Genomic DNA, 22,885 nt, shown 5'->3' with positions numbered 1-22,885 from the left:
TGTCATCATTGCTGTCATGTTGAAATTCCTCCTTCTATTCTACCAGGGTCAGCAATGTAAGTGCAGACAGCAAGAAGTTCAGCAGTCAAGATATTCTGCAAAATTTCAGGCAATGGAGAACAGGATAACATGATAGCTTGACCATATACAATTGGATTAAAACTGTAAGACATGGTCCTTTGATTTCTGTGAGAATTCATTGCAGTGTGACAAAATTCATTACTTAACGTAATAGATTTACATATTTTCTTTTTAAAAATAGTGTAGCCCAGTAGCATTGCAAAAGAAGTTGGAACCAGATCTTCTGGTTCATATTCCCAATACCTTGCATGTTCCAATCTCGTATCTTTTCTATTCCTCTGCCTGTCTGTCCATTAAGTAGGAATAAAACTCAAAGGGTGCCTGGTGTCTTCTGCACTCTTTTTTTTCCTTCTTTTAATTTGAATGTTGGTTCAATGCCATGTTTCAGCAAAGCATGTCAGCGTTTAAGTCTCACTGACTTTACAGATGAGCACAGTATTTTGAGAAACCGAGCCCTCTGAAGTTATGTGAAAACAGTCCATCCTCAGTATAAATAATATATCTTGTTTTATCTGATTAGTGGTGGGTTATGCATTTTTTTTTCTTTTTAAAACAAGTGCTTTCATTTATCACCATCCAGGGACCTATTTGGATAGTCAGTGGACAGAAAACAAGGCATGAATCTGTTGGAAAAATCATTTGGTTCATGTAGTCCTTTCTAAATATAACTCCCTGATCAAAGCGCAGAGTGTCTTTTGTAAGTCCTATCCAAAACAGATATTAGATGAAGAATATACTGAAGCCTTCAGATTTTTGACGGTGCCTTTTCAAAGGCATGCCATCCTGAATGTAGCATCATGTGATGCTGTTTGAACTAAGCAAACATTTTGCCTTCAACTTCTTTTTCTTGCATTCATGCCACTCTACAGAGATAATTGTATATACATCTTTAAAATAAAAAAAACGGACAAAAAAGCATCTTCAATTAAAATGCTGGGGATTTTTGAAGGCTTCTGGAGAAAAGTAGTTGCAGTGTTATGTCTTATAAGTAATTTTTTTGTTCATAGCAACTTGTGGACATAAATAAGCATAAGTTGTTTCAGGGTTTTGTAGTACATGCATAAGCATAAGGGTCCTTGCAGCTGAAATGGTATCCTTCTGAAATGACAGTTAATAAAAGCTATTTTTGATTTAGCATCTAACCAGTTTACATTCTGACAGTGTCTTTCAGGTAACTCTTACTGTTTAGATGCAGGTGTAGGCATAAGAATAATATGACTAAACTCTGGTGAATCTTTACCAGTTATTAACTGAGCACTGAATTTCATTGTATTGCTTTTCCAATGCTGTGGTTTTCTAAAACAAAATTGTCAGCTGTTCCGAGGGTGCAATCACAGGACAGAGGGATGTAGAGAGACATGAGGTTTTCCTACTAGTGCTTGTCGTAAGAGAGGCCAAGCAGAAAAAGCTGTTGTTCCTGTAAAACTGCCACAAACAGTGGTAATTATTATGCTGTTTTTCCAAGTGATGTAGGGGAAGTTATAAAGACAGAATTAATTATTGAAAAATCTTTCTTCAAAACACTGTTTCTAAGGTGCTCTGCATGATTATAATATGAACCTGCCCTACAAACAAGTCACAGATCTAAGATCAGATTCAGACAACAGTCATGTACTTTATCAAGAGTTTGAAGACGAATGTATGCATAGATCTGGTGAAATTAGGGAGGCTGGTTCTGAGAGATGCTGTCAGGATCAAAGCCCAGGGAGTACAACATAGTGAGTGAAGTCAACACACATCAGGGGAAAGTAAGACTTTACTAAGTCAGTCACAATACATGGGACTCCTCCCTCGCTCGCGAGTTTTTAATGTATTAAGTTTTTTGATTCTGCAAGTTTTAGGAACTTCATTGTGTCATTTTCATCAGAATCCAAGGAGAGATGTAGTAAACTAATCCAGCTGTGATTATGCTAGAATTGCAGTCTCTCGGTGCTGGATTTATTCCTAAACTACCTGCAATAATCTGCAGTAGCTTCAAAAAAAACCCAGCTCACTACAAAATAGCTATTTAATTGGGGTTCATGCTTCAGGGAACTATTTTGAGAGTTACAGCAAAAATCAGACCTTTCAGTAGAGAAGGGTTTGTAACAGACCAAAGACCAAATTGTTATTTCTAATGCTGGTTTTATTCTTAGCCCTGCATAGTGATGCTACTCATGTCTGGAGCACAGATAAAAATGAGATATTGATGACTTTCAGACTCCAAAACCCTTTTGCTTGTCTAGAATGCAATTATATAAGTGGCAGTAAGTGATGCCTGAATGAGATTAATACAAACTGCCTTACTTCTTATTGCTACAGGTAGGAATGAGAAGATCTAGGGAATGACTATTGAAAGTATTAAGCAATTAAGGTTGGTAGTGAAAAAGGGAGACTGTGGGTTGTTTTTTTTTCTTTAACTGCATGAAAATCTGAAATAATGACTAACTGCATTATGTATACCATCAGGTGTGATGATGCATTACATATATTATTCTTATTTCATTTAAGAATAGCTTCAAAAGACCTAATGCACCTTCTCAATCTGATTTTAAGCAATCAGAGAATATTTGATGACACATTTCTCTTTTTATAGCCTAAAGGTTTATATCAATCTAAATTAGTAAGATTAAAAACAGGGGTTTTGCAATCTGAAAGCAGTTTAGTCTACCAAATACTAACAGCGTAAAGAAAGAGGCTCAGCCTCCTCTGATAGTCAGGTTTCATCCTAAATTTTGGGGCAGAATCTGTTCTCAGTTTTAAACCTCCATAAGCTGGCAGTGATTTCATTAGTGCCTTTATACTTAATCTGTATCATTCAAGTAAGAATTGAGACCCTTGAGGTTGAAAAGCACAATGCCAAATTGCAATAAGTGTGAAGTCAATCACTCTATAATTTCCCCTAGGTTTCATGGATAGTGAAGTCTCTGGATACCTGGGTAAACCTTGAATAACTGGGTGAACCTGGGTTTGTGTTGGGGAACTGAGCTTTCAGGAAGGCAGATGCTTATTTGGTGAAGGTGAGAAGATGAAGGTGAAAAGATTACATTGATTTCATTGGTGTAATTGATGTGTGGCAGCCCATTTACTATAAAATAAAACGCATCAGAAGAAAAAGACTAGCTCTTTTCCTTGAAAGTATAATATTAAAATCTATTGAACTTAAATAAATCCATTGAATTTCATTGCAGAAGAATCGCTTGCTTGAAAAGTTACCTGAACTGACACTAACTGTGTGCTGGGAAATGAAGCAACAGAACTAAATTCTGATCTCATTTATACTGATATAATTAGGGAAGATTGTAGGCCCTTTGGTCTTTGAGGTGATCCTTGTGCATGAGTAGGGCCAATGGAGGCTGCAATAATAAATCTAATATATCTAAGAAAATCACTGATACTGGTGTAAAGCTGTTTTATGGGTAAGAGTAAAGCTGATCAACACATAAAACATCCACATCACATTTTTTCTCAGGAGGTTGTTCACATAATAGGCACGCAAGTGTAGGAATGAGAAGGATGATTATCTTTTATATTAAAGCTTTTTTTATGTCCCTCTGGAATATAAAGCAGCTGTAGGAAAGAATTTACACCAATATTCAGTTCCCTGCATACATCTCCAACATAGAGGGGATACGTGTGTGAGTGGAACAAGGCTCATGTGTATCATTAACACATCTCGGTGCTGAAACACTCACAGGAAAGCTTGTGCCCAGGATTTTGCCCGTGCAACCCCCAAATTGCACTACTGCCGTTGCTAGATAACCTTGTCCCTACTGCAGACAGAGGAGGGGAGGTGACCTCTCTTTATTCTTGCAAGTTATTCAGCTCCGCAAAGAGAAATCTGGGGTGTTGAGCTACCTGCAGGTGCATCTGAGGATGCTGCGGGGGAAGGACTTGGATCGGGACAAGGTAACGTGGATCAGGCAAAATATCTGCTGGGACCACTTGTGTGTGCCATGTAGGGCAGCTGGTGTCACTGGGCCCTTTTTTCTTTAATGCCTATGGGGGCTCTGTGGAAAATCCCATCTCTTTTGTTACAAAAGAAAAAAAATAGATCAGTATGTGTCTGCAGCTCTTATACCCAGAGCAGCATTTTGATAGCTATTTCATCCCTTGCTTCTCTAGTGTGGATAAAGCTGTTGTTTCTCCTTTACTAGAAGTAAAGAGAAAAAATAAACATCTTCAATTATTTTAGGTGTGGCAACTGTGCAGCACATGGTTCCTGTGAAACTCTTTTGAAATGCCTGATATTTCAGAAGTATCCACTAATTAGGGCTGCCCAATTGGGCCTGATTTTTCAGATCTTCTGAGTGATTGTTGCCTTCATTAATCTTTAACAGGAGTGGACGGTCAGGGCATCTGAAAATCTGTGAGGCAGACGGATGAATGTTGATGAACCAGAGGGAGAGTGTGGAAAGAAAATGCTTTGTTTGATATTGTTAATTGTTTTGTTTTGGCAATTAAGTATTTTTCGAATCAAGTGATTGATTTTGTGAGAGATGAAAAGGGATTAAGTGTGACCCACTGAAACTCATTTCTAGCCCTAGCTGCTTATTATGAAATTACGTTTTGTTTCAGAATAAAACACAGACAGGCTTGGTGGTATGGAAACTATCAATTAGCTAAATATACAGAGAAGTCCCTTTCTGCAAGATGTCATCTTCTTATGTGACAATCTTCTAAATATATTCTTTTGAGAGTTTTAATTATTTGTTGATGTTTTTAAGAGTAGCCGTGGTAAGGAAAAGAAATACATTGTGATAGAAAACAACGGAAAATACTTGTTTACTTTTTTATTTCCCAAAATATGTCCAGAACAAATTATTTTGGCAATTTTAAAATAATACTGCTGTTTTGGTCAAGGAGAGCATGACCCTCTGTCAAGAATTATTTGATACTGTTATTATGAAATATTGATATTAGTGCCTTTGATTTAAAATAATAATAATAATAGCATGTTTGCTTCAGTTTGTCCTCAACTGTGGAGCAATTACTATGAAGTTAGGTGGTAGACATAGACTCAGGCAGGAAAGTGTTTGTCTTACTGTGGTTACCAGACACACAGATACTACACAGAATGAGCTTAGGACAACTCTGATTTTGATCACCTTCTTTCCAGATATTTTCTGCAGTAACTGTCTAGTTGAAATGCAATCTGCTGGACCTTCAAAGATTTGGGAATTAATTTTCCACACAAAACCAAAACTCAATGAAAAAAATCTATCTCATCTTAGAATCATAGAATCATTTAGGTTGGAAAAGACTTTTAAGATCAAGTTCAACTGTTAAGCCAATACTGGCAAGTCCACCACTAACTCTTACAAGGTATTTATTTTAATCATAGACTCATAGAATGTCCTGAATTGGAAGGGACCCACAAGACTCATCAAGTCCAACTCCTGCCCCTGCATATGACAACCCCACAGTTCACACCACGTGTCTGAGGGCCTTGTATAGTGTTTTCTTGAATAACTGAAGGAATGATGGGGCTTTCCAAATACTTAAATCACTTTATAAAACATAGAAGAAAAAACAAAACAAAAAACAAACCCCAAAACAAAACAAAAGAACAACCAACCAACCAACCAAAAAAGCCCAAAACAAACAAACAAAAATCAAAACAAAACAAAAAACACTAGAGTTCCAAAGACTCTGGATCTGTGTTTAGGAACATGCATGAATTTCACAGAGGCTTCAGCATGCTTGGTGTAGCCCCTTCCATAAAGATGATCCTTGGACATCCTTGGGTCCCCGGCCAGGCAGCCACCAACTCCATCTTGGCTTTGTAGATGATCTGTCTTTGTAGCCGCAGCTGTCAATGCAGAGACAAGCAGCAGAAGAGCACATACAGAAGTAAGCAAAGAAAAAAGAATAAAGAGAAGAGAACGGGGCTCTTAACGATGCAGCTTGATTTGATGTTTTACTTGAATCTTCTCAAGTGTAAATATTTGACTGCAGTTTTGGCGAGTTTTTTATTCCCCTTCAGGTAGAGTATTTGTTTACATAGCATAAAATATCTCTCTTCCTGTCTTCTGTTCTTTCACTCCATGAGTGAAAATCTGCAGCTTTTTTTTGGCAAAGTCTTAAAGGCAATAACACCAATTATTTGAAGTCCTACTTTCTCTTCAGATTGTATTAATTACACTTTTTTTACTAAAGGCTCCTTCAGGAAGGGGGATTTGAGTTTTGACCCATTTTTTGCAGCCTCACCCCAGTGAGAGTCCAAATGGACCTGGAAAGATTGGTTAACAAACTCAACAGATTTTTAACATCAACATCCAAGTTTCAAATTCCTGCTCAAGTGAGACCTTCCTTACAAAGCAGAGGGCAACTTAGGAGCTAATGTTGAAAGACTTGTGCTTGACTACTGTCTACTCCATTCATCTGAATGAATACTGGGACTGTATGTACTGGGAATATTGTCATATTTTACATGAGACGAATAGTCAGCACAAGAGTCTTATCCCACCCCCCTGGATATGTCCCTACTTCTAGCAATCGCATTCATTATTTACTGTTTTATGCAGGCATCATTGCCTCCAGCATGTGAATGTGGTAGGATTGTTCAAGTTCAGGAGAGTTTAGCTTCTCTTTGGAAGTTCTTTTGGAAAAAATAAGAGAGTCTACCATAGGTTTCTATTTGTGTTGTTTGTTTAGAGGGCAGAAACAAACAACTAAACATATGTTCTTTCAGATGTGTAGATGTAGAGACATTTGGTTATAAAGTTTATCTGATGCTATAGGAAGGTTGCTTTTAAATGCCACAAAAGAAAAATAAAATAGCCTTAAAAACCCATAAACAAGAACACGTGCTGACATTTGGCAGGTTCACACCCCATTTTTGGGATCCTGCACAACAAAATAGTCACAAAGGAAATTTAACACTGTAGCATCTCTGGCATTAAAAAAATCTCCCTCTTTCGAGTGACTTTGCTGAAGTATATAGTTGTAAGATTTAGAAGTACTTAATTTAAGCGTATTGAAACCTGATGATTGAGTGAAACAGCTTTTCCTAACGAGTACCTTGCTCCCAAGGCAGACAAGATGACTTGCAATTTTTTTTCTTAATGAAAGTGGAATAGGAAGGAATTAGGTTTCATAGGCCTGTTTCAGAAGTGCTAATGCAAGAAGCAAATCAGTAATGAAACTACAGATTTTTTTTTCCTCATGTAAAGGAAAGTTACTGAACCTGTAATGACAGACAATGGCCGATTTTCACATTACTATCAATTTTCTCTGTGCACTTTATTATGAAATTATTTGACACTTAAATACCTTAATGAAATTATCAGGTTTAAAAGACCAGCATGGGAGAGTGTGGAAGATATCATGCTGTCATTTGTGCTGTTCCCCTTAAGAGTTTCAATCTTATTTATTTTGATTTATGAGTTAGGAAAGGTCTTTTCTAGAATGACCTGTGACAACACCTTGCAATTAGTTGTTCACATTCATGGCATCTCCAGGACAGACAGTACCAATAGGTTAATGATTTTTCTATCTTAAATTGGTCATACTGCTTGACTTATGAGACAATAGATGAATCAAGACTATAATATTCTTTTAAAACACAGAAGACTGGCAAAATCCACTAATTTGAATGGAGGGGGAACAGATAAGTGTTGAAGAGTGTAGAAGAGCAATTGAAATAAATGAAAATTATTTGAGGATGAAATTTCTGTCACTCAAAAATATTTTCTTGAGATTAACTGTAGATGTTATGAATGTTATTAGAAATTTTTAACCTCTATTTGGATCTGTGGCCATAGGGTCAACGATCTAGAGAAGCATTGTTCTCGACCTATGGAGACAGGAATCTTTGAAAACCAGGTTTCATGTCCCTTTGGTTTTTCATGTCATTTCCCTTCAGTTCAGCCATCTCAGTCTTTGGGGATGATTTAATACCATTTGAAAAACTGAATCCAACTTCTCTAACACTGACATACTTGATACTGTGTGATCTTATATAAGTGCTGTCTGGAAAGTATAATAATATGTAGCTAGACTGAAATATGGACAGTGTGGGTTCCCATTAGCTGAAGTACCTAAAGAATTTGTTATATTTAGAATTTTGTTCACTTATGCTTAATGGAGCTCCACTTTAAGTTAGGGAAAATTGGTTTCATTTTCTCTTCCTACCATTAATAGCTATTAGAGTTGAAAATAAGGCTTTAAACATATCATTAAAGTACACTTAAGTAACTTACAATTGACAATTAACTCAGCATGGTAATACATTATCATAACATTTTCCTTTCATACATTTGTCTCTTAAAAGATACAAGAAAAGACAAAGGATGCCTTTGGAAGACTTATATTGAAGTTATATCTGTTTCAGTTGTTCACATTTTGTGTATTTTATCAGTGAAATGCGTTTTGTCATATATGTCCAAAAAAATTTATTTGGTGTTTGGTGGGCAGTTTTAAGGGCCTGTGTTGAGGGGGTGTCTGGCTTTTGTTGATCTGTTTCTGTGGGTACAGTGGTCAGGCAGGATGCATACAAAAGAAAATCTGCTACGCGCTTCATGGATCTCCAAGTTTGGGAGACTACTTTAGCAACTGAAGGAAGATACAGGCACATCCAAGCATGTTTGGCTTTCAGGTTTTATTAAAATCCTCTTTAGCAGAAGGTATGATAAGTTCTAGGAACAAGCACTCTGATTGCCAACATCTCAGCACAACCTACCATGCATTTTCCTTTTCAGGACGATAGTGAAATATAGCACTGCACTTAAACTGAAAGCACTGTTTGTCCTGTCTGTTAAGATACAGAATTAATGGTCAGTGTGTAAACTGAGGCTCCTCAGTGTGGTGACCAAGGACTGCCCTGTCTCAAAGCTGAGTTTTGACGTTACTAAGACAATAGCAACACTGATGACATTCTCTTTTCCTTGCACAGCCAATGGGCATTGACCTTATCCTGTCAAAGCATGTAAAAAGTGATGTGGGGAACAATGGCTTTGTGAAAATTGGACACATTTACCTAGGACATTTCACCACATTACCGTATATCGAGTTTTAGAAGTGTAGCTAAAATAGCTGCTGTATTGTAATGGTTTTTTTTGTGGTGAAGCTAGAAATGCAACAAAGGAAACTGTAATCTGAGTGAATGTGTTTTTCTAATGGTTTAAAAGCAAATCCACCAGTGCTAGGCATGCAAACTTCTGTCAGCTCTATGCTCCAGATCTTCTCCTCTCCTGTTTTTTTGCAAATCCACTCTCAAACATATTGGTTTGGAAATTGTACATCTTAGGGCTCTGTAGTCTGGCAGTGTGAGTAGTTTGTTTTATTTTGAACCATTTCACCACACTTAAGTCTGCGGAACTTTAAGAAATCAAACTGTTTTCATACATCCTGCTGAAGTCAATAGTAGCACAGCATTCAAGCATAGTATTTCTTAGCTCACTATCCTCCCTTTCCTCCTCAATCATTTTGTGAAAATGCCTTCATAATAACCTTATCCAAGCCATAAATATGAAAGTCAAATAAGCCCAAAGGAGATTTATCATCCTCTGACTCGGCACTCCTTTTATGATTAATAATGACATTGATTCCTTTAGAAATGAAACAAAAATTAATTTAAAGGTTCTGATTGGTTTTAGTATTAGGTAAACTTAACATATTGAATGAGCGTAAAACAATTATCAGTCTTATTAACAAAATTAGCTACAGCAAATTTACCAGAAGGAAACTGTTGCTATTTAGCTCCCTAATTATGTCGCTATTCTTTGTGACCAAATGATATAATGAAAATAATTTGATCTACTGGTGCTGCATGGAGAATTTTCTAGGAGCAGCTGAATATCATAATCTGTTTTGAACTTCTGTTTTCCTACTCTTCTTCTGTTTCAGAAAGTAGAGATCAAGGGCTTCAAAGAACTTTGCAGTGAAGTGAAGTTGAACTGTGAGGGGCAGAATATGGAATAGATTCTTTACTATTATAAAATGTTAGATAACCCTTTCCTTGAGGCCAGGACCCTTTGACTTCTCCAATTGATTCATGGTGTATGAATTTTAGGCTCTGGAAAAGCATAGGATGTCTTTTATTCTGCCTGGCACAGAAGCCAAGCACTGGACTTTCCGTGCTGTGCTTTTGTCTACAAATTTCCTTGCACAGTGCCTCAGTCCTGGCACTTAAACTTGGCAAGATTTTCTTTTCAGCCTTGGGAGCTGGTAAAGTAGAGAGCAGTTGGATGCCCTCTAGCTGTAGACATTTCAACACACGAGTGTCACCTGGCCCGGTTTGAAGGCTACCCAAGCATTGGTGATAGGAAGAATTTGGGTTTGAGTGTCAGCTTTCATCTATTTTGTGTGAGTATCACGCGCTCATGCGTCAGCAGTGCAGTGGGACAGAAGCAATGAGAGCTGACGAAGCTAATGAGAGAAATCATACATGGTCGTGGAAAACTTCTTGCAAAACGTCTCTACTGGTACTGCTGTACTTTCACCCCAGTAAGCATCTAAATGTTGGGGTCTCAGAGCATTTCCTTCCTACCAAATCTGTCTGCTCCCCTTGGCTGCTTCCTGGCTTCGTCAGAATATGACCCACATCGTATTTGTTCTCATTATTTTCTTCCACTTACCATCTCTTTTCCCTGGATCGCCATCAGTGGGCAACTCAGGTTTAGGCACATTTCTGAGCGCAATACCTGTAACAGCTGCTTTAAGGAAGTTTTTAAGCAGGATTTTTCCCTTTTTTCCTCCTGGTGTAGCTTCTCCAAGTGGAAACAAGGAGAGGGAGACATTTTGGTACAGTAAGAACTCTGCAGCTCGTGAGTGATCTGCATATCGTAATACTACCCTATATTGTAGTGATGAGCTTCGACATGATCAACTGTAACATCGAACTACACTGAGGAAGTGAATGGCAAACTCTGTGGAATGGAAACCCCTTGAGTACATCCTCTGGCTTCTTGCTCAACGCTTATGAAGATGTTCTGAAACACACAACTTGTTTTCTTGCCCATACTATGACTTTACATCTCTACAGTTTATACCCTCTGGGAAACACTTTCATTTGTGTTTCATTATTTAAAGTAAACCTAATATTAATGCTGGGGCTGCTGTGCATTAAAGCACTGTGCTACCAATACACATCAGTGCGTAACTTTTGGTGAGGCTTTCTGCATAATTTATATCCAAAGGAGATGATGCTGACACAAAATTGAGGATTTAACCATGTTTACTGCTGTTTGCAATAATTAGATCATTTCATACTGGAACTACTAAGCAAGTATAGCAAAGTGAGCTTCTGAGTAACTGTTAAATTTACAGTCTTCTTTGAAACTGGTCAGACATAAAGAACTTGAAATGTTTCACAGCCTGCTCTTTATCTAGCTTTATCAGACAACCCAGGTGCTTTAAATAAGACACTTGGGTGCCATCAAATGGACCACTACAGGAACTGGTAAGCAGAAATCATGTCCAAATCACAGGATTTGCCCCACCTTAAATTGCTTGGGTTTATGGTATTTCTTGAAATAATTGGGTAAGAGCTGTGTTACATTCCAAATATCACAATTTGCTGACGGTTTCAACATTTCTAAACATGACTGGAACAGAAAAGGCTTTAAATGAGAAATCAAATCCACACACGTGTGCTTTTGTTAACCTCTAGTTTGGCACACGTTAAATCCATATGCACTCCATTCAGCCATGCTCTAGCATTTGGTTGAAAGTATGTACCAAGTCTAAGAAATAAATATATGAAATGTGCGGTGTCAATGTGAGAAACATCTAGAAGATGCAGTATAGAAAGATGATGATTATTATACAACGTGTATTATTTTAAGTGGAAAGCAAACATTTTTTTCTACTGTGGATTATGATGTAATTGTAAGAAACATAAATTCAGACTCATGCAGCCATCTAAAGAGAGTTATACGCAGCAGTACAAAAATCTTCACCATCTTGCGCAGGGAGACTGTAGAAATACTTTGCTTTGAAATACACTTTGCATTAATCACTCACTCTTGTGGTTCCTTCTCACCTTCATCTTCTGCCATCTGATGTTTGACATCTTGGTTGAAGGGGATGACTCATATTCAGAGTGGTCCTATCCACCCTTTGACAGCACTGGAGGATTTAGGTAGCATAATACGACCCTTCATTTAGTTTATATGCTGTTTTCTGTCTAATCACTTCTGTAGCTGGGGGGTGTGGAGAAGGACAATTCAGCAAAGCAAAAACCTGTTTTCACATGTTTAGAATTGTCAGGCTATATCAAGCTGCTACATGTAATCGAGTCAGGCTGTTTTGAGAGGACAGGTAGTTGCTAAACTCTGCTACATGGATGAGACTTTAAATTGTTAGACCCTACAGAGAAGAGGGGAGAAAGAGGTTCCCATACATTTAAAGCATTAAGTTTGGGTGCTCCTTGCCACATTCAAGAGAGCTCTTTTGATTTCGGGGTAGTCATTTGCTTCTTTCTTGAATCGGACAATGCCCATTCTTATTTTTTGCAGCTTTTATAGCAGCTCATCTTGTTTCCCTTTAGATACCCTGAATAGATATGTGAGGGAGGTGGACTCCTACCAGGTTGCCCTGTTACTTGGGAATGTGTGTTGGGCTGTTCCTGAGATGACAAGAGGTGTAACCTTCCCCTAGACACCAACCTGATGAGTTTTGGATGCCTTTACTACCAATTTCAGAAAAGTTAACCAAACCCATTGTGTGGTGTATATATATATTAATGAATTTCCATCTCTCACTCACATCAGTGTAAGGAGACTGCAACAGAAGTCATGACTCGTTTTTTCTGTGGGTTTAATACAAGCTCCCCCATTTGCATTCTTTGCTTGGAAACCAGAAACTGTTCTTCTCCAGCTCCAGATTCAATTGGGCTGAGCTACATCTTTTTCAGTGGGTCGGAGTGTGCTGTGCTTCAATCTTAACACAGAAATTCCAGTCCCTGCTGCAAAGCGATTAAATAAAACAAAATTCCCCGCATATGTTACTCCTGCACTTTGTTTCTTCAGTCATATCTACGAGTGAAATGCATTCAAATGCCAAAAATACATAGCACTTCTGAAGCTGATTGTTATTAATATTGTCCTGTTTGGGGTTTTTTAGCTGTAAACCTTTTTGAAGTGTCTAGCAAACAGTGAGAGGAGCAGCTTTGGAGGGGGGAGACAACTTTGAAATCCACAGAGCAGAAGCTTTAATCTCCAGTTGTGACTGACATCAAACAAAAGTGCAAAAACTCCCTTTGTTCTTGAGCACAAAGGGTGTGTTTGTTGTTTGTTCAGGGTAAGTGAAAGGCCCCCATGAAGTCCCACTGAAGATGTTTAATGAATCTGGCAGCCTGCAAGCTGTCTCTTCTACAGAGTAATCCTAACGACAGACCCATCACACATAATTTAACAGAGTGTGACATGACAATCTCCACTCAGGAGATACTTCGGAGGGGAAATACTTTTATTACTCAACAGCACAGGCCCCTTAGGGTTGGTGTTGTGGAGCAGAACTCATGCTGGCGGTGGTCACACTTTTGTCTCTGAATTGAGGAGATTTATTCATTCAGCTATCAGTTATTAAGTTTCCTGAACACCGACTTTGAACTCATGTTTAAAACCGAGTGAATTGCACTATCTGTAGTGCAAGGGGGGCTGGGATTTTGGCAGCTTCAACTTATAGTAGAAGTCAAAGTCAGGAATATCTAAGAAATAAAGTCTTCTACCAAAATCAGGACAAAGACATGCATATGAGGGAAGGGAGAAATTGCATCAAGATTGGAGCAATAATGGAAAAGACTATTAAAAAAGCAAAACAAACCACAATGAACTTTTCTTAGATATTGAGACGGATAAGGGTTACCATATACAATTCATCTTGTTAACAGTTCACCCTGTTTGATCAGTCTTTGGATGACTAGAATAGGAATGACCATGGCATGTGAATTCAACCTCCCTTGTCCTCTCTATGGTCTAAAGTTTATAGCCTTATATATTGCAGAAGTTGGGCTGTTTGCTGTCAGGTCTCATGTTTTCTTGTTGGAATAATGATGTTTTGTGTGGTTGGGAGCCTGTGGAGTAGTTGGTTTGTGCCTTTGGGTTTGATCATTTATTGTCCATTAATGGGGCAGAAGGGACTCAGATCCTCTCTAGACTGGAGTGCTTGGGTGGGAGTAATATTTGAACGTGTTGCTTTTCTCTCAGCAAAATCTGTTTTCAGCTCTACCTCATGCTGCATGTGTAAATTTGGCCAATTCACTTAACTTTTCTGTGCTGCTACATCTTCTATGAAATGGACTTAATGTTGTTTATGTCCTTTGGAATAAGTATGGAGCGAACTGTGACTATTTACTGCAGCAGAGCCTGTGAAGAAGAAACCACTGTTCTCTTGCAAAATACTGGGTTTGGGGTTCTTTTTTTTTTCCCTAGCTTTCTCATGACATAAATCAAATTTCATCCCCACTGCTGGACATAAATTCAAAATGCATTTGTACTGTAAATGTCAGCCACTCCAGGGACTGCTGAAGAGCTAAGCACTACTTGCTATTGCATTTGATCCTCATGCCAATCACCAACCAGAGCCCAAGCAAACCATCATATATCAGATCTAATGACTGGGATTCAGATTCAGTGCCAAAACAACGCTGATATCCTGGAACACAATAAGCAGCCCCTAAGAGCTTCTCTGCTCAGTGTCAGTGTTTGAATTAATTCCTTGTTCTCTCTTGAATTGCAAGAATTTTGTAGGATCTCTCTAAAATAGCAGTCCCTGTTTCCCTCCCTTCTTCCCCCACCCCCTTATCAAATCAGACATGCGAAATCAAGTGCCTGTGTACTCTGCTGAGAAGCACAAGGGGATTAGGGAGTGACGGGTTTAACAAAACTGGCTCAAGGTTTTGTAAAATGCATCTTGGAGCTTGAGCTCTGAACGAGCCATAAAATTCCTCCCATGAGGTAGAAGTGAGGTTTCTGCAAGACTGGATCAGAACTTAATAGTGGGTTTTTTAGGCTCTTTTTTCTTGTTTTCTAAAAGGTGGTACAAAAACGCCTGATTTTTGAAGAAGCTGCAAGACTAATAATGCAATTTAATGTAACCATTGTGTAAAGAAAATCATAAATGTGTTTTACACCACCAAAAAGAACTGATTTCTGGGCTGCATGCAAACAATTTGGGGCAATTAGCATGTAATTTAATTTGCATTAATCAGCACAAGGTCAGCAAGAAATTAACTTCACATGTAGATTTTGCATATAACAGTATATGAGAAGAAAGAAGGAACTGTTTTTACAAGGTGTTAATTTGGAGTTAAGTGCATTCAGCAAGATTTGCAGGGTTTGGCCTTGCAGAAGAAAGATGGATGATGTGGATTTGGGAACACGGAAAGCACAAAATAATGTGGCGATTTACCAAGCATTTAATGTTGCAATATGTAAATGCTTTAACAGACTTCTTGGCACTTGTAAAGATCGGAGCGTAGGTTTTGCTGGAGCATTGAACACACGACTAGAACTGAAGGGCTGTATCTGGATGAACGTGGATGGGGTCGGACAAGGCTGTTGTGCACTGACCACATGTTGCGCCAAATGATTGAAGAACACAGACAGATATCCCAAAAGCAGGGATCTCTGTGCAGCTCCACAGTATTACATTACTGAGCTCTGAAGTTGGAAGAATTTAGGCAGATTTTACTCATTTTCTTGTGCATCCCTTTGTCCCTCCAGCCTTTCCCTCCCCTGCTATGGGAAATGAGATTCTGAGGAGTGCAGTGGTGTTTGACTATGGTAAGGAGATAGAAGATGAGAGGACAAGAGGAAATGGTCTCTAGTTGCACCAGGGGAGGTTTAGATGGGTTATTAGGAAAAAAAAATATTCACAGAAAGGTTTGTGAGGCATTGGAACAGGCTGCCCAGGGAAGTGGTGCAGTCACCATCCCAATGATCCAGCTGGTCAAGATCTATCTGTAGAACCTTCTTACCTTTGAGCAGATGAACGCTCCTACCCAATGTGATGGTTTTTGCAAACTTACTGAGGGTGCACTTGATCCCCTTGTCCAGGTCATTGCTAAAGACACCTTTCACTTCAAAAATTGTGCTTTGACACTTTAAGGAATCCCATAGCCTAGAAACTCAGGTCAGATTTTTCATCAAGGATTTTCGAATGCATCTATCTCCTGGGTGATTTCACAGGGTCCAATTTATTTCTTCCTCCCACTAATTAACATCCTAACTTGAACTACAAGTCCTATGAAACTCTTTGAGTTTTAGCACTAGAACTACCAAAAACCACTAGTCATTTTTTAACATCTTGCACAAAATTGTCCAGTGCTGGATGACATGAGAAAGGTCAAAGAATGATATATTGTGTAGTAAATCTAACAGAAGATTTATATCCAAGCTCTTTCTTTTTAATCAATGCTAATAGATTTTTAAAGACAAAGAAGGGGAAGAGAGAAAGAAAGAGTATCATTTGGAAAAGAAAAGTTAAGTAGAGATTTTAAAGTACTAAATGAGTGACATGATTTTTTTTTTCTCTGATGTAATGAAGTTAATTAGGGTAAATGCTGCTGAAACAAGTGTTTGTACTAATTCATTTATAAAATAATGAAAATTATTTTGTAGTTACTAGTTTTATTTTTATGGCAACTATATAGAAATTGATCCATTCCCTTCCCTTCAGAGCACATGTAAAAGGAAATATATATTCTGTAAAGAGTCCTTTCTTCAAAGTCTGACTTATTATCAGATAATGAATCAAAAGTTCTCAACCAGCATTTGCAAACGAAGATCACTCCATCTAATTCAAATTATATGACTTTGTTTGTTTCACTTACGTATAGGACGATGCTGTATTATCTACCTTTTCAGACAAATTGATGGATGATGAGTTGTTCCAATAAGCCTATATGTCATGTCAGATAGTGTAGGAGTAAGGCCCACTTATCACATCACATTCATTGCTAAAGGTTCTCTTGGTAGATGCGTCCACTCATCTAGATCCCAGATCAAAGAATACAAACTTCTTCCTCATTTTCCCTTGTATGTGAATTTCTGTTGAACATCACTCTCTCTGGTGATATCTTGTTTTTAAATATCTACATCCATCCCTAGTGTTGGACACGCTTCATGGACATGTGAAATGAACCTTCTCAATAGAGCACCATCAGATCATTTTAAAATAGGCTCAATAGAACTGTTAAATGTGGTTCTATTTCTAACTTTAATCTAAGATGATGAGTAGCCATTAAATTCTCATCTGTAAGTAGCAACATTTTTCACATTCATCATATGTGTTAATACACACAGTTTGTGCATTTGTGTATGTTGTGCATGTTCACTTTAGGCTGTGTTCACAAGAACACAAAGTCTTTGATATTCCACATGGCACATCAAAAGTTATGATCTTGGCATTACTACAAGTCTAAAATAAAGATTTTCCTGTTTTAGAGCAGGTTCTACTTATACCTTAAAAAGACTTAAAATTAAAGCAGAAAATAAATGATTCTATAACCAGCTGTTTGTTCTCTCCCTTCCTTCTTTTCTCTCTCTTTCTCTCAGATCTGGTGGTCTGTTGCCTCCTCTGTTCCTCTTTGCTCTTTTGATCCACTTTCTCCTCCTTTTCTTCAGTTGCAGGCCAGATGTTCTTATGACATGTAGATCTTTCCAAATAAATTATTTGCTTTGTAGAGTAGCCATGTCTGCAATCGCAACCCGGCCAGTTGTAAGCACTTTCAAGTGATGTATTGTCTTTGAAGAACACGTTGATGTGTGTTTACGTGTCATAATTTGTGATTTGCACAAGCTGCAATTTCTACCCTTTTCCTATCAAGGGTGGAGGAAGCACCAGAGCATGTGTTTAAGTAAAGAGGGGGGGGTTATTCCTTCTGGTGTCTCTGTCTTCCAGATGCTGAGATGTGGAGTCAGCGCTGTTGAATGCTAGAGGGAGGCTGTGCACACCTTTTCTAACAGAGAGAAGCAGCCGATACCAGTCGTGCTTTAAATACCTGCATGCTTTAAATATGAAACTTTTTATTCTCCTGCTGCCCAAATATTAATCTTCACCACTTATGCAAAATTTTGTATTTCTGTGTTTTCTGTCTGTGCTATTTAGTTTTTACGGTGCTCCTTGGATGCTCCCGGGTGGAAAAGCAAGGCTACAAAAGACCTCTCGCAACACCCAGGCCTACCTGTAGGTCTGCAAGTGTTAATAATCCCTAGCCCCATGACTCAGATAGGAAAGCTAGTCATATAATCTGAAAGATAGACCAAAACAGATGTGGACAAATATTAGGCTGTTTTTGTTCCCTCTTAGACTAAAAACTATTATTTGTTGCCTCTCTACTGCAGGAGCTTGAAAATAATTTGCTTTTTCCTGCACAGAGAGATGAGACCCACAGATACTGTGGGTATGATTAACATACAACACATACAGAGTTAGTATCTGTCCTGAAGAGAGCACGGTCTGCAAATGTGCACCTGCCTCTGCAGCTGATCAATATGATTTTCCCCTGAAATTGTATTAAGATACTTAATGGTGAGGAGCTATGTCTCTGTGTTTTGTGTTTTCATAGCCTGTAACAGTCAAGAAACTTCTCTACTTGTATGTACATGCATCATACAAATAGAAAACGCAGCACTGTCTAATACCATGTAGTTAGCGCTTTTCTGATAAAAATATTATCTTAGATGTCAGAGTGTTGGAGTTTGGTACCAAATTAAATTTCCCACTTACGGTTATCTTAAAGGTTGTATAAACAAAAAATACATCAACAGGAGAAACAGAGATAAATATATGACAATGTGTTTTACCTAAAAACGCACAAAAATTTCAATAAGAGCAGAGGTAAAACCTAATGAGGTACAGCGTTTTGAGTTATAGGCCATTTCTTGCTACTCGCATTCACCAGTGAAGTGGTCCAGAGTACTCTGGTTCTAGCAATACTTGGTCTCATGTTCCACAGTTTCTGATAACATAAGAGCTCCAGGCAATGAGTTGCTCATTTTTTCTAGGAGAGTTTAGGAGGAGATACCTAAATGAACTGCCAGCTTTCTCAAAGCATGCTGGAAAGCCTTCACTTGCTCCATTTCTGAAGCTGAGGCTGATTTCCTCTCTACTTCAAGCTTTGAATAGGTTGTATTGTATAGAACCATAGAATCATTGTGGTTGGAAGAGACTCTTGAGATCATGGAGTCCAATCATTAACCAAACACTAGTACTAAACTGTGTCCCTAGGAACTTCATCTATGCATCTTTTAAATACCTTCAGGGATGGTGACTCAACCACATTCCTGGGCAGCCTGTTTCAATGTCTGACAACCCTTTCCATGAATAAGTTTTTCCTAATATCCTATCTAAACCTCCCCTGGTGCAACTGGAAACCATTTCCTCTTGTTCTATCACTTGTTACTTGGGAGAAGAGACTGACCCCTCATCTTGCTACAAGCTCTTTTCAGGTAGTTGTAGAGAGCAGGAAGGTGTCCCCTCAGCCTCCTTTTTTTCCAGGCTACACAACCCCAGATCCCTCCGCTATTCCTCATCAGACTTGTGTTCCAGATCCTTCACCAGCTCCGTTCCTTTTCCTGAACTTGCTCCAGCACCTCAAGGTCTTTCTGGTAGTGAGAGACACAAAAGTGAACAGAGGATTTGAGGCGCAGTATTCTGCTTCAGACCTGGAATTCTTGCCTATCTACAACTTGATTGCTGTAGACATCCTGCAGGCAGGTTACAGCTACATCTGGAAGCGTCAGACATGCCCTAGGTATCTGAGCTGCACTTGCACAGCGGTCCCAGCAGGCCCAGCACTCTCAAAGTACCATGGAGCACAGGGACATGCACGGGCAATGAAGAAACAGAAACAGGGGATTTCTCACCTTCGCTTTTGGCATGTAGGTGCGATTCATCTTGCCTAATATACGTATCTAAAAGTTAGGAATTTAATCCCTTTGTTGTCAATGGAGAGAGGTGGTAATGCTCTTTAGTATAACTAATCTCTCCATGCTGACAACAGAGAAACCCTAGATGACTAGCTTAGACTAATTGCTCAACTTCAAAGGTGGGATTTAGCCGTCTAAAACAGTAAAATGTTATCTGATTAAAGAGTAGCTTTTCACACATATAAAACAAATGTGATTTCAGCCTAAATAACTACACAGAACAGCAGATAACCGAGACTTCCACTGCAAGTCCCTCTTGTGAGAAGACGTGTTTTAAATGTTTGTGTGATGCACACTAGTACTTTGTTTTATATAGCTTTTAGCGTTCTGTGTTATTGTCACAATGCTCTGGAGTTTATTGGGTTTTTCCATTTTATAGATGTAGATGTGAGCAAGAGGTTAATTGGCTTGCATAAGATCTGACATGGGGACATGTGGTAAAACAGGAAAATGAATCAAGGCTTTCTATTCCTCTCATGATTGCACTCATGATTTTTGGGCTGTTGTCCTGGCCACTCGTCCAACATTTCTCTGTCATTAAATGTAGTTCATTACTTGGCTGGTGGTATTGTGTAGTAAAATGCCATTATGTTTTGGGCTTCTGAATATTCTGAAAACACGGTAAGTAAATAGAATGCTCAAAGAATAACCTGAGGTAGAAGTAGAGAGCTGAAGGCGTACTTTTAACGGCTGTAAATCACTCATTGTTGCAGTTTGCCACAGAAGCTTTGATCATTTTGCCTCTGTAAATGATTGGTAGTCCTGTGGTCTTTCAAGGATTTGCAATATCACCTAATTAGTTTAGCAAGCTCATAGATCATATGTAGAAGGTTTGGGTTTACATTAAATACAGGGCAATGAAACTATTAGATTTCCACTGTATGTCATTTGTGCTGAACATTTTGCAATATATACGTATCAGTTACGAATCTACAATCAATCTTCATGTTAAATGTTAAATTTAAACTCCACAGCTGGACTTCCATCTTGAAAGAAGCCAGATAGCCCTGTGCATCTGGTTTAATCTTCCCTTTAGCCATATACTTTTAAAAGCACTCCTGCTTAGTACATCTTGCAATTGAAAAATAATACTCATATTCCCTCTCACTCTCAGCAGCTGTGATCCCTCTGAAGATGTTGTTCTGTCAGACATTTCATTATGTGTGATAGAAAGCGTAGGGTCTTTTTGTCTGTCTGCATTACCGCTTTGTGGATTTTATTTTCTTTTTCTTTATTTATTCCTTTGGCTGTAGATGAGCCCTTCCATAATACTTCGCTTTATTTCCTGTTGCTGCTGCTTCGCCTTCTTTCTAAGTGCAGAAAACGATCAAGAACTTGCAACTGCGTGAAGCTGCCCAACAGAAGCCCATTGATTCCCCACCAAAGAGCTCTGTGTGATCCATTCTACTGCAGCCTGAAAAGAAAGCTTTGTTCCCTCAGCTGGTAGTGTCTTAAGATGCTGATCCTTGCCATATTTTTGGAAAACTGTAGCAGTTTATCAGTGTTTGACACTTCCCGTTCAGCTGTATATTCTGTATACTCTGGTGTTTGCCTCTTCTCATACATCAGCCTCACGAGCGCAAGGCTGGTCTGGAGCAGCCCAAGCATCACCGTGAGTTACACAGGGCACAAGTTGTTTGGATGCAAACAGTGAAGGAGAAGGAATCTGGAGTGCTGGTGGCCATGCCTGATATGGTAGTAATAGATTTAGTATTTGGGGCAGGAGGTATGGGATTTGTCATGTTGGCTGAGTATTTTCCTGGCCACCTTCCATGACTGTTCAGATATTTTTAGCATGAAGTACAAGCTATGTTGTCTCAGTTGACCTTGGAGCATGACATTTTAACATGGAATTGGTTTGAATTGCTAATCATTAAAATGATTTATTATTTTTTATTCCAAGAGCAACTAGAATCCCAGTCATGTTTCGCAGATGAAAAGGGAAGCAAATTGAAACCTGTCTTCTCCTTACTTACAGTCCTTCGTGATATCCATGTTTCCTAAACTACGATCTTCAGCTCTTTCTCTACATCATTAAGAAGAGATTATGCCTTGGTTTGTTTTTTAACTTGTCTTGTGGTCATTCAGAAAATATTATATCAGAATGACTGAAACTAATCCCAGGGTCTCACAGTGCTCAGCGAGAAGTGTAGAACAAAAGCATCGTTTTTGTTGCAAACAATTTATGACCTTAATAGAAGTTTACAGCTGCTATCAGGAAGACAAGATCCGGCTATCAGTACATTTATCCTGGTCATTGCTCCCTCCTTCCCCTCATTTCCAGACTCAAGTTTACCGAAATACTCAAGCCCCTAAATGCCAGCTCCTGTCTAGGAATTAGAAGCAGTAGCACTGCATCAGGATATTGTAGAAGTAAATTTCAAGGAAGTAAGATATAATGTAGGAGAAGAGGTTCAGATCAACCGCAGGTACAGCTGAAAGTCTGCAGAAGTTTGAGTTCCAGTTTTGAGGTCCAGATCTGTTTCTACTGGAGGGTATTTGACTCCTCCTGGGATTTTTGACTGGTTCTTGGTTTTGGACAACTTGTGTTCACTGAATTTTGCATGTTCTTATATTAATAGTACCTCAGAGGAAATTATAATAATTTTTAAGATGCATTTTACTGCTGCAATTCTGCAGAGAAGCCTTTGACTGAAAAAAGCATCAAGGTCTTGTTCATTTCTTCGATCTACTAAATAAGCACTTAGTCAAATATCTGATGTAGATTTCAAAACAAACAAACAAAACAAACCAACCAAACAAAAAACCCACAACCATTGTCCTGCTTCAAAAGCAGCTGTGTGGTTTAAAGATTTACCCAGCAGAAGCTGAAACCAAGTTGTGAAAATAAACCTTTCTTTGGCTACCTTAGCAACTGGGAAGACTACAACCTGTTTGTACAAATTACATGGCAGATCTCCCAAGTAGGGCCAAAGAGGCCATTT

General features: G+C 38.6%; 1 protein-coding gene across 2 annotated transcripts in view; it reads left to right on the top strand.

Moving 5' to 3' along the window:
* The window catches only part of CELF2 (CUGBP Elav-like family member 2), a 558,210-nt gene that overhangs the window by 273,102 nt on the left and 262,223 nt on the right, over window positions 1-22,885 (top strand). The window lies entirely within an intron of this gene.

This window comes from Patagioenas fasciata, chromosome 1 (assembly GCF_037038585.1).
Source record: "Patagioenas fasciata isolate bPatFas1 chromosome 1, bPatFas1.hap1, whole genome shotgun sequence".
Lineage (NCBI taxonomy): Eukaryota > Metazoa > Chordata > Aves > Columbiformes > Columbidae > Patagioenas > Patagioenas fasciata.
This window is presented reverse-complemented; position numbering and strand designations above follow the sequence as displayed.